The following is a 14618-nucleotide window of genomic DNA, read 5'->3' as shown; positions in this document are numbered from 1 at the left end:
ATCTGAATTTCGGAAACATTATCTGTTTATGTCAAATATTGACTAACTAGGAAACGGGCTAAAAAACGTCCTAAAATAGAGTTCTTACAAATATATTTTTTTAAACATTTTAAACATTTTATTATCTCAGATAAGTTACATACATAGATACAATAATAGTTATATATATATATATATATATATACAATAGTTATCCTGAGTACAATTTTACAAAATTTTTCTTCATTGGATTTCAGTTAAGAATTTTAATAACACACTTTGCCTCTGTATTGTGCATTTACAACGCATGTTCTAATATTAACAGTGATGATTATGCAGATTTTTTTGAGTGAATAACTAATATAATAATAATAGTTTGGGAGGCATTTCTGATTTCTTCCTCGAAGCTTTGCAGAGCTTATCAGAGGAAGATAATAGATGGTGGTAGTGGTGGTTATGTTTCTATACCAGTCGCAAACCAGGTGTTGATTTTACTGTTTGTTGGTACGTGCTTGGAAGGCTTCAACTGCTGTCATATAGTTTAGCTTTTTTTTTCTTTTGCAAGTAGGGTTGGATTTGGACATAGTGTGTTTGTTTGTGTCCTTGTAGTGTTTTTGAGAAGAGGTTGTCATAGGTTTTGTCTGTATGTATGTGTGTGTGTGAGGGAGAGAGAGAGAGTGAGAAAAACAGGAATTTCCCTAATTTTCATTCTCGCTATAATATTTATATAGCGCCTGTTTGAGCTCTCTGTATGTCCCGTCGTCGTCGAACGGCAGTTTGTTTATCATGTCATGTACATAGAAGTTTTGGGTGGCTTTGCCGTGGTGATTGTTGTACTTATATGTTATGTAGTTTGTTGACTGTGGTCTTGTTATTTGATATGTTGTTCTGGTTACTCTATAGGTTGGACTGTAATAGTATTTTAACATGACTGTGTAGTGGCATAAATGTTTCACCTTAAATATTTTGTGTTGTGTCCATGCTGCCTGCATAACTGTGGGTTGTTCCCAAAATATCAGTTTTACCATTTTATCTTGCAACTTTGTACCTGTTAAGTCTGTATTCCGTGCAGAATGCGTATTATGTGATTGCACATCTTAAAATGTTTTCACATAATGCTTTACAGATTAGTATATTTGTGTGTTGGGGCTATGTCTTTTTAATCGGTATAGTTTGTTTGCTATTATCCTAAGCATGGCGTGTAGGTAGTTTATATGGCTATTCCAACTTTGATCAGCATCGAAGTGAAGTCCAAGGTAGAGTGTTGTTTTCACCTGTGTGATGGTTGTAGTTTAAGGTTCAGCACTTTGTGTATAGGTGGGTGAATGTCGGATATCGAGATATTTTGTTTCTATGGGTAGGGTTTTGTGGTTTAATAATATACATAACAAATATAATAATAATAATAATAAAGTGGGAAATCCTTCTACTAAAAGAGGTCTGGAAAGCAGTGAAAGATACTTCAATAGTCTAAAAGAATATTTTAACTACATGAAACATTAAATGACATTATTTCAGAATATAGTCTTTGTTGCATTTTAAAAGAAATAAATGCCAACTGGTTGACTTGGTGGTTAGCATATCTGCTTTCCAATAGCCTATATTTGATTTTTTTTTTTTTTTTTTGGATGCCAAGGAGACAATGGTCATAATGTGTTTATGCCAAGAGAGTCTTGATATCAAGGTGATCACAAGGAGAAAGATCTCATCTTGCCTAGATATTCGGCTGTTGTCAAAGATAAGGCTGAGATAATATGGCTCTTCTTTGTGGAAAGAAAGACAAAATTTTGTTTTGCAGGTGTTGAAATTGACAAGGCTATCCGATCCACATCGAGAATGGTTTGGAGATCAGAATTTGGGCTTGCAGAGGTTGCTGCTCCATGAATACTTAGTCTTGTTGTGAGATAAGTACTGAGAAGATGCAGAAGTATCGCTCATCTCCAGTAACAATGTGGGGGTTAGTTGGAATTTCTTAAAGGCAATGAGGCTAACATATCATGTTTGTTACTGCGTTTTTTTTTCTAAGCATCATCTGTTTTGCGAGGGGGTATAAATCCTTGGGAAAAGTATAACTACAACTATAAGTCCTACATTTGACCTTGATTTCAAATCCTTTTTATTTCTTTTTACACACTTTACGTTTATTAGTAGAGAATGATAGTAAATGGCACAAAAAGTATGTATTAGAAAATATGGTAATACACAAATGTATTTAAGGTGATGCAGAAATAAAAATAAATCAGCTCATCATCAGTAGTGGTTCTAACTGGAACTTAAGTACCAATGGCCTTCCATGTATCTTGGATTTTGTAACCATAATTCCAGAATAACATGGTTAGTCGTATTCCTATGTTTATAAATTGAGTCTGTTCTCATGACTGGTTTGTGACATGGTTGCAAGATGAAAAACCCAGACTTCCTGGAAGAAAAACATTTCCTCTTCCATACAATCACCTCTAGTTGAAAACCTCTGATAAAAGTTATTTGCATCATAGACGGGATTTGAACCCAAGTCTTGCTAACCAAAGGCCTTTGCCTATACCGAATTAGCTATGAAGTCTCTCAAAATAAATCAGCTGGTGCACTTTATCCCCAGAGGGGAGGGAGGACAAAGCCATTTAACCCAAACTTTGGGGGATAGTAGAGTTGAGTTGGCTCCCCAAAATATTGGGGCACCAACTCTACTCTTAACCAATCATATATCGCTGGCCCAATGCTATCAGTGATTTTAATTACCAACCAGGGAAGACAGTATAGTAGGCAACTGTCGCCATCTCGTTACCCTTTATCCTAACACTACATCATTGTCTGGAAAAGTGCTTTATGATCTATTTGAGTTTTTCAAGGAAGATCAACTTAGCCTGTTGGAAATCACTAACTAGGGAACCAATTGCAGATCCTAATCCTGTGGGCTTTTCGCTTAGAGAGGATTGTAGCTAATTACTAAGGAGATATGATGCAAGGTAGTTTCCTGTTGCCTTCCTTGCTATTAGTATTTATGACTGTAGCCGCGTATTCACGTGGCCAGTTTAGCTGTTCTGGGGGATAAAAACCCGAGTTGCAGAATGAAAACGCCCTCCCCCCCCTTACCTTCGTATGAGATCGGCTAACTCACCTTTAGTCGAAAGAGACCAGATAAAGGTTCCTCATGTCACGATCGGGAGTAGAACCCAGATCTTTCCAACCAGAGGGGCTTCGTCTATACTGACAGAACTATGGAGGTTGTAGATGGTCTTAGAAAACTTCCTACATTCAGTTATTAGAATTGAACTCAGAATGGTCCATTTCCACAGGTGAAAGAAAAAAAAAATTGTTTCACACTGGTTGTACATTTTCAGTAATATTTAAAGATATCAAAAGAACCAGAAAACGTTTAAAATGTAAAAGGTGGACTAATATATTGTCCCTCAGTATCAGTTACTCAATGGGAAAAAAATGTCGGCAATGCATGAGAATCTTTGAAAAAGTGCTTAAATGAGGCCGTATCTAAATTTATCTCTAGTTTTCAAAGAATAAATAAGTTGGGAATGAAATGGATGTGCAACCTTATTAAGCAAGAGATCCACAAGATGATGTGGAAAGACTATCTTGAGAATAACAGTGAGAGGAGTTATGAAATATATAAAGCTCAGAAGAGTAACGACTAACGAGTATTGTACGGAAAGCTAAATCGGAGTATGAAAAGAAATTGGCCATGCAAGCGAAAGGCAATTCAAAAGAATTTTATCGTTATGTTGCAAGCAAAAGAAAGAATGAATGTGAAAGAATAACTTTATTGAATGCAGATGATACTTGGGTGTCGGAAGCTAATGAGATTGTTCAGTTAATGAGTGCTCACTTTCCTAAGATATATCAACCAGGTGTATGTAATATGGTGCACAGTGCTACTGCTACGTTGGATGAAGTGTTAGAAGTTCATAAAAATGAGGTTGAATAGCTGTTGCAAAACCTGGATAAGAATTTGTCAAAAGGGATAGATGGGATATCAGCCCGTTTGCTAAAGGAATGTTCAGCCAAATTGGCTATGCCTTTCACATGTTTGTATAACTTGAGTCTCAGCTCAGGAATGATACCACAAGAATGGAAGGAATGCATGATAGTTCCATTGCATAAGGGTGGTGCAAAAACTGATGTATCTAACTACCGACCTATCAGTATTTCTGGTGTGAAGATTTAGTGAAGATTTTAGAGAAGTTGGTAAGAACTTGCATACAGAAATATGTAAAGAAACAAGTCATACTCTACAAGGAGCACCATGGGTTTACTAAAGGAAGGTCATGTTTTAGCAATTTGCTCATATTTTATTTTATAAAAATGTTATGGCCGAGTTGGATAATGAAAATGAATACACCATAAGTTGGATTTTTCTAATGCATTTGATAGAATTGTGAATATAGATTGGGTCTCCTGCGATGAGTCTTTGGACTTCATGGAGGTGCCCGTATAATATAATAATCAATCAGTTAATGCCTTTTTATTCCCATGTAGGGAGTAGACGAGGCCGTTATAACCCTATCTAACTTTTGGAAACTGAGTAGGCCATTCAATCTCCACTGGTACATATCGTCTGATGAAATTTTTCGTTATATGGAAGTTGGGGAGAGAATACGGGGTATCCATGAAAGTTAAGTTTGTTTGCAGCCAAGTTTGTACCCAATTAGAGATAGCTGGCCCAAGGCTATTACTAAGCGGCACACAGCGAAGAGAGATGGCTCAACAAGTGCTGCAATCTCGTGGTCCCTAACCCTAACACAATATATTTAATGTCTGAAATAATGTGGGTTCTAAGGTCGGTTTTCTTGAGTTTACGGAACAAAAAAAACGAGTTTCCATGGGAAAAAACCCGCTTGCCTGTGCCAGAGATCGACTAACTCGGGAACAGGTCGAAAACAGATTTAGAAAAATTTCCTCTAGTCGCCGACTAGATTCGAAAGCAAGTCTTCTTTTATGCGGTCAAGCACTGTGGTTTGCAAATGTCACATCCACTGAGCTACATGGGCTCTTAATAATTATATTTTTAAACAATTTGTCTTGCATACATATAATAATTACTTTATAAAATTATAGAAACTGCAAAATTTAAAAATTACATACATATAATAATAATAGTATTTTTTAATTCAATGATTTTTATTAAAATTATGATTATTTTAATATATTTATATACATTATGCATTTACAAAACATGTTCTATTTTTTTAACAATGAATTTCATATAAATTTTCCTTTTTTTTTGTATAATTTATTAATATAGTGAGGAAAGTTACCATCTACAGTAACTAATAGTTACTGTAGATGGTAATAATGATAATAATACAAGGCTGTTCCATATACTGGAGAATATGGGTTTGTAATATAAACTCTTGACTTGGATAAGTGGATGGTTGAGAGACAGATATCAAAAGTGTTATTTAGTGGGAGTGAATCTGCCAGATTTAAGGTGTACCTCATGGTTCAGTCCTTGGGCCATTGTTGTTCAATCTATACATTAATGACATTAGGAAGGGTCTAACAGTATATAATTGGTTGCTGATGATGAGAAGATAGCAGGGCAAACATGATGCTACTGGTAAGGTGGTTAGTCGAGAATAAGGTGCAATGCTTACAAAGTGATTGGAATAGGCTGGAAATTTGGGAAAACGAAAATGGCTACCAGTTTGATGTTAGTACGTGTAAAGTTTTCCAGCGACATATTATATTAGAGGGGCTATGCGACTACAAGAAACTGATGAGACATGGGATCTTGGCATAATGGATAGGAATTTGAATTTCAAAGGTCACATAGCAAAAGTTGCAAATACAACTCGGCGGATAATTGCTATGTTGAAGCAAACCTTGACATGTAAGGATAAGGAAGTCATTTTGCCTCTTTATAAGGCTTTGATAAAATCACACCTGGATTACTGTGCGCAGATTTGATCTTCAGGGTTCCAAGGGGATAAAGAAGCTGTGGAAAGGGTGCAAAGAAGAGTTACAAAGGTTATATTCAGATTATGAGGACAGATTGCAAGTATGTGGATTGCAGACTCTGGTTAACAGGAGAAAGGGGGGTGGGGGTTTATATGATTATAAATTTCTGAATGGGTGTTATAGGAGTGATTCATTACCAAATAGAAGAAAGAGGCAGAGAAATAATTATTGATAATTTTAATGGCAATAAATTGTAATTTTTTGGAACTACTGCAAGCAGGAGTGCTGGGTTGGGTAGCAATCACAGCCAAAGTGAACTAAGTTGTGAGGATGTTATGTATATTTATTGTATGTGATTTTTAGTGTGGGGTGAAAAATACGTTTCCCAGAAATCTTGAGCCACAGGACCAAGCACCCTATCCTGGATTAATAGCTATAGCATCTAAGGGTGTTCGAAAGGTTATGGGCATGTAAGAGCCTACTAAGTTCACTGGAAGAATTCACCTTAAATTGAAAGGTTCTTATATAAAAATTCCTCAATTACTAGGTGGAATGGAAATCCAGTTTTTTCAACGAAGGGCAGAATGTTTTGATGTTCTTGCAAACTGCCCTACGGACATGCTGCCTTGAGTGACCCTTTTCACAGAGGAAAGGAAATAACACATGGATCTAAATTTGAACTGTAAATTGATCACTTCTTGCATTTTACTTGATTTTAAAGACAGTAATGGCTGTAAATTCATACCAACAATACCTATTGAAGTATCTGAAGAACAGGAAGTGTACAAACTGGGCATCTTTGTGTGTATGTGTGTGTGTCAAGGTCGTGAAATCAGTCTGTAAACAGGAGATAAACTAATCATTCTGAATTCTAAAGAGAAAAGAACAACAGAAAGTTTGAAGCACCCCCAACACTGTTGGAAAAGTGCAGAAATTAATGCCCCCCCCACACACACACCAGAGCATCCAGGTGAGCGTCCACAGCTGGATAGATTTTCAATTTGGAGGTTGTGACAGGATGTTTCAGCTAACAGTAATGCAACTAACGTCTCATAAATTATATTTTATTAATTGTATGCAATTGCTGATAAGTTTGGTTGTTTTTCAGGAATAAAAACTCGAGTGTTTGAAGGAAAATTGTTTACACCATATGGGTAGGAATTCATGCAGTTCTTAGAGAAATTGCTGCATTTCTTTCATTTTCACCATAGTAAGGAACTTCATCAGGAAATATACAAATGAGCCTTTGCTAATTGATGTGAGGGCAATAAACCAGTAAGTAAATGGCAGAGATTTGTCTTAGAAATAACAATTTCACTATCCTTAAAGTTTCATATTGAGGTGGCAGGGTGTTTCTTCCTGGAAACGTGTTTTTCATTCCGTAAAAGGCAAATCAAATCCAAAGAAACTGCCCTTAAAAGAATTTCCACAAGTGAACTAGTTATATGAGATGTGATTTATAATACTCAATAAATAATACTTTATTCAAGTTAGAATTTTAGTAATGTGTGTCACCCTCAGGCAAAGTAATGCTTTCTCTTTTTCAAAGTAACTTTCTTCATATACTTGACATTTTTAGAATCTTGCTTCATTTCTATCATGCATCCAAATCTGCATCCTCACAGCTCAGGTTTGAATGGGACTATAGAGAGTAGGTTTCCTGCTGATGACGTCACTTCTGTTAATGCATATATATAACCATGCATTGCCTTCAAACAAAAAAAAAAACAGTTCTGAAAAAAAGAATTCTCAAGATAACACTTTTTCTAAACTGTGTACTGCAAAGGTTTTGCATAACTCAATAGTCAGTCTCAATTTGTTACTTATTTGTTAAACAGAAAGATTTTTAATCCTTTATCCAAATGAAGTATCAGCATACAAAGTTTGAAAGTGAAGTATTACTTTTACATCTAGGCTACTTAACCTTGGCATTTCCCTGGATCCAGCTTCCATGGCAATCGATGAGAAATTGCCATCCTCGTCGTGAAGATAATTCACACATGCAAACTTTGTTTGCTCACACTTGAATAAAGAATTAAACAAGAATATAATTTTTTGTAAAGCATAATTTACACAGTTTCTTTCTGAGCCATCCCACTCTAAATTTCTTGCCTCTGGAGCCAAAAATGTCATGCAAAATTTTCTTTGCTGGAAATGAGTTTGTTTCCTCCAAACATCACATTATTTTAATTCTGGGTCAGTCTAATCCAAGACTATCACAGATAACCATGGACAATAAGAAGTTAGTTTAGTTGAGCAAGAGATATTTTTCTGGTAGAATGTAAACCCTTTCCAATGACATATTTACACTTGCAGGTAATTCCTGTAATGATAATGTTTAGTTCTCTTTCAACCAGCTTTCTCAATAGATCAATAACAGCACATCTCCTGTTTCGAACTGAAGTTGTGCTAATTGCTTGTAGCCTGTAGGTATTTGGAATGCCTAACATCACAATTTTTCTGAGCTCCACACAAATTCCATATCATCGCATTTTATTTTAAAATGCATGCAATATCATTCCCAGTGCACCAATGAAAATGAGCTTTGGTAAAACAGCTAAGAAACACACACACACACATTTGGAAACATAACTGTTACTATTGAACATCAAGTCTCAAGCCGTTGCATGCATTCTAGCAAAGCAAAGTTGAAGCCAGGCAACATTGTCATCAGTGGTGGCTTGTACATAATAAGCACTGCACTGTGACACTGCAGCACTCCCAAGGAAAAAATGGAAAATTAAATTTTGTTAGTTTATAAATAATAACAATGCTTACAACATTACATAAATGCAATACAACATGTTAAAGGTTACAGCTTATGCTTTGACATTGATTGAGAATAACTGGAATTGTTCGAATAACACTTTAGATTCCAAAACAAATGCACTGCGATCTAACGCAGTGTCGGAATCATCACGTTCGACCAATTGCAGCTCGTCTTGCCGATATTCATTTGCACTTGTCATTGCACATAACAAGGGAATCGGACACTGTTCATTTGAGCAGTGTCGCTACATATAAATTGTATGCATGCACGCAGAGCCGTTTTAAGGTAACGGCAGCCCCAATCTTTAGGGGGGCCCCCATTCTCTTATCGTGAACTAAAATGAAATTACTAAAAAAAGAATTAAGAAACAGCATGGCATAGTCACAATTAAACCACCTAAGTTTAATGAACATTGAACATGAGATTTTATAAAATATCAACTTTGATGACCTAATACATGATTTTTTCACATCAAAATGTGAAAAAATCATGTATTAGGTCATCAAAGTTCTACATTTTGATAGAAAAGGTCACTTTATAATGTTAGTTTTGCTATGGGGAAGCATGTGGGTGGGAAGGAGTAAAATGTGTTATTTTTTTTTTAAATATCGCCTTTGCATCCACCAATGGAATTACTTGCGACTTCAAAATCGATGAGTATCTTATTATTACTGAACATTAGGAAATGTGATAGGGGCCCCCTCACATTTCTCTTCCCACCAGGGGCCCAAGGTGTTGATTCGGCCCTGCATACGTGTGTTATTTCTGTGAGATATGAAACTTTTATTATTGGTGTGTGTTTGTAGTGTGGGTGAAATATTTTTAATAAAGCAATTTTTTAATATGTAAATTTATTTATTAATAAATTGGTTACTGATTAGGAAAAAAAGAATGATTTTTTTTAATTAGTATATGTTTTTTTAATTAGTATATTAGTATTAGTATATAAATTTTAAGTTGGGGTGCTACACCCCAACTTAAAATTTTCATCAGCTGCCACTGATTACCATCCTAATTATTTCAACCTCCCCACATGTACATGTTCCCATTTCTACCATTGGACACATCGTTCGAATGTAGTTTTTGGTGTTGCTAAAATCTCTCTATAAATGCTAAAACCTAAAATCGGGGAGAGTGGATTGTTGCATGTTGTATGCATCAGCTTTTTCACACCAGAGAGATGAAAGTCAGTACATGACACACCAGCTTCTGTTGATTGATTTTTTTTTTTAATTTTCATCAATGAATTAGTTGTACTCTGGCTGCAATTTTGAAGTTCATTTCCTGAATACTTTAATTTTCTTTTCAAAAATATAAAACCAATCTCATACATATTTTTTCCAATTGTGTTAAATACAGGGCCCATAAGTCACAAAGGGGTTTAAACTTTTAATAACTTTTATTTATTTTTTTATTTTTTGTTATAATGAAATACAGAATCTTGAAATTTTTTTTATTACGGTAGTTATGAAAAACCACATCAAGGCCTTCCGATATTAGTCTCACACAGAAGGGTCCTTTCTACGAAATTTTCCATGACAGCTGTTAATGTTTCTGGCTGCAGCAATCTAATTTCTGCACGAATGTTCTTCTATTGGGTTACCTGAAGGAAAAAGATATATGTGAACAAGCCCAAGACAATCCAACAGCTGAAGAAGAATAACATTCGTGCAGAAATAAGGGTACTTCAGCCCAAAAAATCAACAGCTGTCATGGAAAATTTCGTAGAAAGGACTCGTCTGTGTGAGAATAATATTGGAAGGTATTTACCTAATGTGTTTTTTTTTAAAACTAATATAAAAAATATCTCCTGGTTATGTATTGCATTATAACAAAAAAATAATAAATAAAAATACTCCAAAACCCCATATCTCAAGACTGAACATGGTGTTTTCAAAGCATTTCAGGCTGCCCAGCAAGTAGAATAGGCTCACGACAGACAATGATATTTCATCTACCACCCAAAGACATTCCCAGACATCCACGGCACAATGGGATTCAAATTAACAGCATTTCACTCTGACAGCACAGACGTTATCCACTTTGCCAATCATGATGGAAAACTGTATGATATACTAAGTAAATTGAATGTAATTCACTTTGTATTACATTCCGTTATTTGACGACTTAATGTTACCACTGAACTTGGATTTATGTTTCCTGGTGAATAGTTGCAAAAAATTTTGAATGAGTGCTGTTACTGTACACACACACACACACACACAGGAAACAAAACTGCAAATCACATATTTAAAAAGCTTAATCCTTTCCTAATAACTAAATGAATGCGATTCATTGATTATCTACATGCAAAAAAAATTATGACTGGGCTGAAAAAAATTCATTATTTAGAATTTCTTTTAAGTTATGTAATTAATTCAAAACTGCCAATATACTTTATTCAACATAACTCCAATTAGCATCATTCCCTATTATACCATTCCTATTCTTCATTTAGCATAGCGAGATGCGTCTTTATAAATACACATTGAAGAGGGTGACTTGTTCTCTGCACAAATGACACAGATATTTGTATGACATTTATATACCATCAGTTTTTCATTTTGTCTTTTGTATTCACAGTAAACTATAAAAGACAGAGTAACAAAAATGAAGACTTTTAGATACAGCAATGACACTACACTACACCTAAAAGTAAGTCTTCTCTGTTAGAAGTGTGTCAAGAATTATAAAATATTGATTATCTGTTAAAAACAAAATACAGAACATCAGAAAATATTATGCAAAGATTAAAAATTGAAATTCATTTAGGGTTAAGGACTGTAAATAGTGAGTGAAACTTGGGGGAAGGGGAAAATTATACAGTTTGTTTTAATGTGAATCCCACCTATAAAAGGTTGTAAACCTATAGTATACTGTACCTTCATATCATTGGGTAGACAGAGGACATTTTTATTTTTCATATTCTTAAAATATATTTTCTTTTATATACATAACCCAGAAACCCAATTCTAAAGACCAAACATGGAACTTTTATTTTTTTAGCTAATCTGGCCTCCACTAAACAGAATTGTGATCTTACAACGAGATATGAAATTTATCTCCAATCTTCATATTCACAACCACTCCTGTCCAAGACAGCATTTGAACCCACAGCATGTCGGTTGGAGAGGGAGTCTGTTAATCAGGCTGGCAAGTTGCACCATTGTCACAAAAGATTCTGCAAAATGTATTTCTATAGTACAATTAGATGGGTGACTTGACTTACTGAATTAGAAAAGTGCTAACATAATTGATGAGGGAAGAGGGAGGATTCATCTTGAGGACTATTTCAAGAATAACAATCAACAAAGAGCTTTACATTCAACTCTTGCTATAGCAAACACCACTATAACAAACCAGTAAAAGTTCCAGATCAAAATCATATAGTATACTAAACTAAATTTATTATGCACAACCCAACTACTATAACAAACTATTCCTGTGGTTCCCATAAGTTTGTTATAACAAAAGTTGACTGTCATATTTGTAGATTTAGGGACTCAAAAACACATGTGTTGAACAGATTATTTTATTAATTACAAATAAAATAAAACTTGACGTTTCGACCTCTACATCGAGGTCATCATCAGAAGAATACAACTATATACAGAACCAAGCTACATGCTCATGCTTTCTATATCAGTAAACCAAATCTACGTAGTTAATAAATCTTTTTCTAGCCTGACCTCTAGTGATAGAAAGGAAAAACAAAAATAAATAAATGAAATAAAATTATATATAAAAAAATATATATATATATATATATATATAAAAAAAAATATATATATATATATATATATATATATATATATATATATAAAAAATTATATATATATATTATAAATAGATAAATGCAACTACAATAAACTGTTAGAGTCCTCATGTATTAATATTCTGGATAGTTACAAAATGATTTCTTTCAGTTGCTATTGAATGTTCTAAACACTTCACCAGGTTGTCTTCTTGTAGTGGGAATTTTTCTAATGCTAGTTTAGGATGTTATACAGATTGTAGATGGGTCCTCCACATTCTTGAAATGGTGAGGCCATCATTTTTGTTGAGATTTGGGTTGTGTTTGAGCATTTCACAAGACTCTTTAAATTTTCTCTCAAACCAGGTTTTGGTGCGGTGTAGGGACTTGGTATTTTTCCAGTCAATTCTATGGTATGTTTGGAGTGCATGGTCAGAAAGGCCTGTTTTACCGAAGTGGAGGTATTTAATGTGTCGTTTGTGTTCGTCTTGTCTGATTGGGATAGTTCGCCCTGTTTCCCCTATGTATGGTATGTTACATGTGCAGTGTATTTTGTATACCCCTGGGTGTGCTAGGTGTAGAAGAGGATCTTTAGAGGAACTGAGTAGGTGTCTTAGCTTATTTGGGGGTTTAAAGGTGGTTTTAATGTTGTATTTGCGAAATGTTCTGTCTATTTTTTCAGAAATGCCTCTAACATAAGGAATGGCAATAGCATTCTCGAAATCTTTTTTGTTCTTACTGGTATCTTTATGGAGGATCTTGTGAATAGTTTTTTTATTGTATCCATTTTTGATAAATGTTTGGTTGATGATTTTGTATTCTTGGTTTAGAGCCTGTTCATTCAAACAAATAGTTAAGGCTCTGTGTCTAATTTTTGTGTTGGGTGGTGGTAAGAATTTTTGTGTATGTATTGGCCTGTGTGTGTAGGTTTGCGGTAAACTGAGAAGGAGAGACAGCCAGAGGGAAGACGTGTGACAAGTGTGTCTAGGAAAGGAAGAGAGTCATTTTTTTCCATTTCAAAGGTGAATTGGATACGTTTGTGTTGTTTATTTAGGTGGCTAAGGAATGTATTTAGAGCTTCGTGGCGGTGGGGCCAAATGGCAAAAATATCGTCGACGTATCTGAGCCAAATTTTGGGCTTTAGACATGCTGTTTCTAGAGCACGTTGCTCAAAGTCTTCCATATAAAAGTTAGCTATTGGGGGAGAAAGTGGTGAGCCCATGGCTGTACCTTCTTTTTGAAGGTAAAAATTGTTTTGCTATACGAAATATCCGGAGCAGAGTACGTGGGCAAAAAGGGCCATGATGTCATGTGGAAATATGTTCTGTAATAGCAAGATCGTGTCATTGATTGGGACACTGGTGAAAAGGGAAGTTATGTCAAAGCTGACTAATAAATCTTGGTCGGTGAGTGTAATGTTTTTGATTTTACTGATGAAATGTTGTGTATTTTTTATGTAGGAAGGGGACTGACCTACCAATTCCTTGAGTGTGGCAGCTAATTTTTTTGCTAAGAGATAATTTGGGCTCTCAATTCCTTCAACGATCGGGCGAAGTGGTGTGCCAGATTTGTGTATTTTTGGCAGGCCATAAATTCCAGAATTTATGGCCAAAATACACAAATCTGGCACACCACTTCGCCCGATCGTTGAAGGAATTGAGAGCCCAAATTATCTCTTAGCAAAAAAATTAGCTGCCACACTCAAGGAATTGGTAGGTCAGTCCCCTTCCTACATAAAAAATACACAACATTTCATCAGTAAAATCAAAAACATTCGGGCGAAGTGGTGTGCCAGATTTGTGTATTTTGACACTCACCGACTAAGATTTATTAGTCAGCTTTGACATAACTTCCCTTTTCACCAATGTCCCAATCAATGACACGATCTTGCTATTACAGAACATATTTCCACATGACATCACGGCCCTTTTTGCCCACGTACTCCGCTCCGGATATTTCGTATGGCAAAACAATTTTTACCTTCAAAAAGAAGGTACAGCCATGGGCTCACCACTTTCTCCCCCAATAGCTAACTTTTATATGGAAGACTTTGAGCAACGTGCTCTAGAGACAGCATGTCTAAAGCCCAAAATTTGGCTCAGATACGTCGACGATATTTTCGCCATTTGGCCCCATGGCCGCGAAGCTCTAAATACATTCCTTAGCCACCTAAACAAACAACACAAACGTATCCAATTCACCATT

The sequence above is a fragment of the Typopeltis vanoorti genome, chromosome 21 (assembly GCF_054136105.1).
Source record: "Typopeltis vanoorti isolate ZY-2024b chromosome 21, IOZ_Tvanoo_1.0, whole genome shotgun sequence".
Taxonomy (NCBI): domain Eukaryota; kingdom Metazoa; phylum Arthropoda; class Arachnida; order Uropygi; family Thelyphonidae; genus Typopeltis; species Typopeltis vanoorti.
This window is presented reverse-complemented; position numbering follows the sequence as displayed.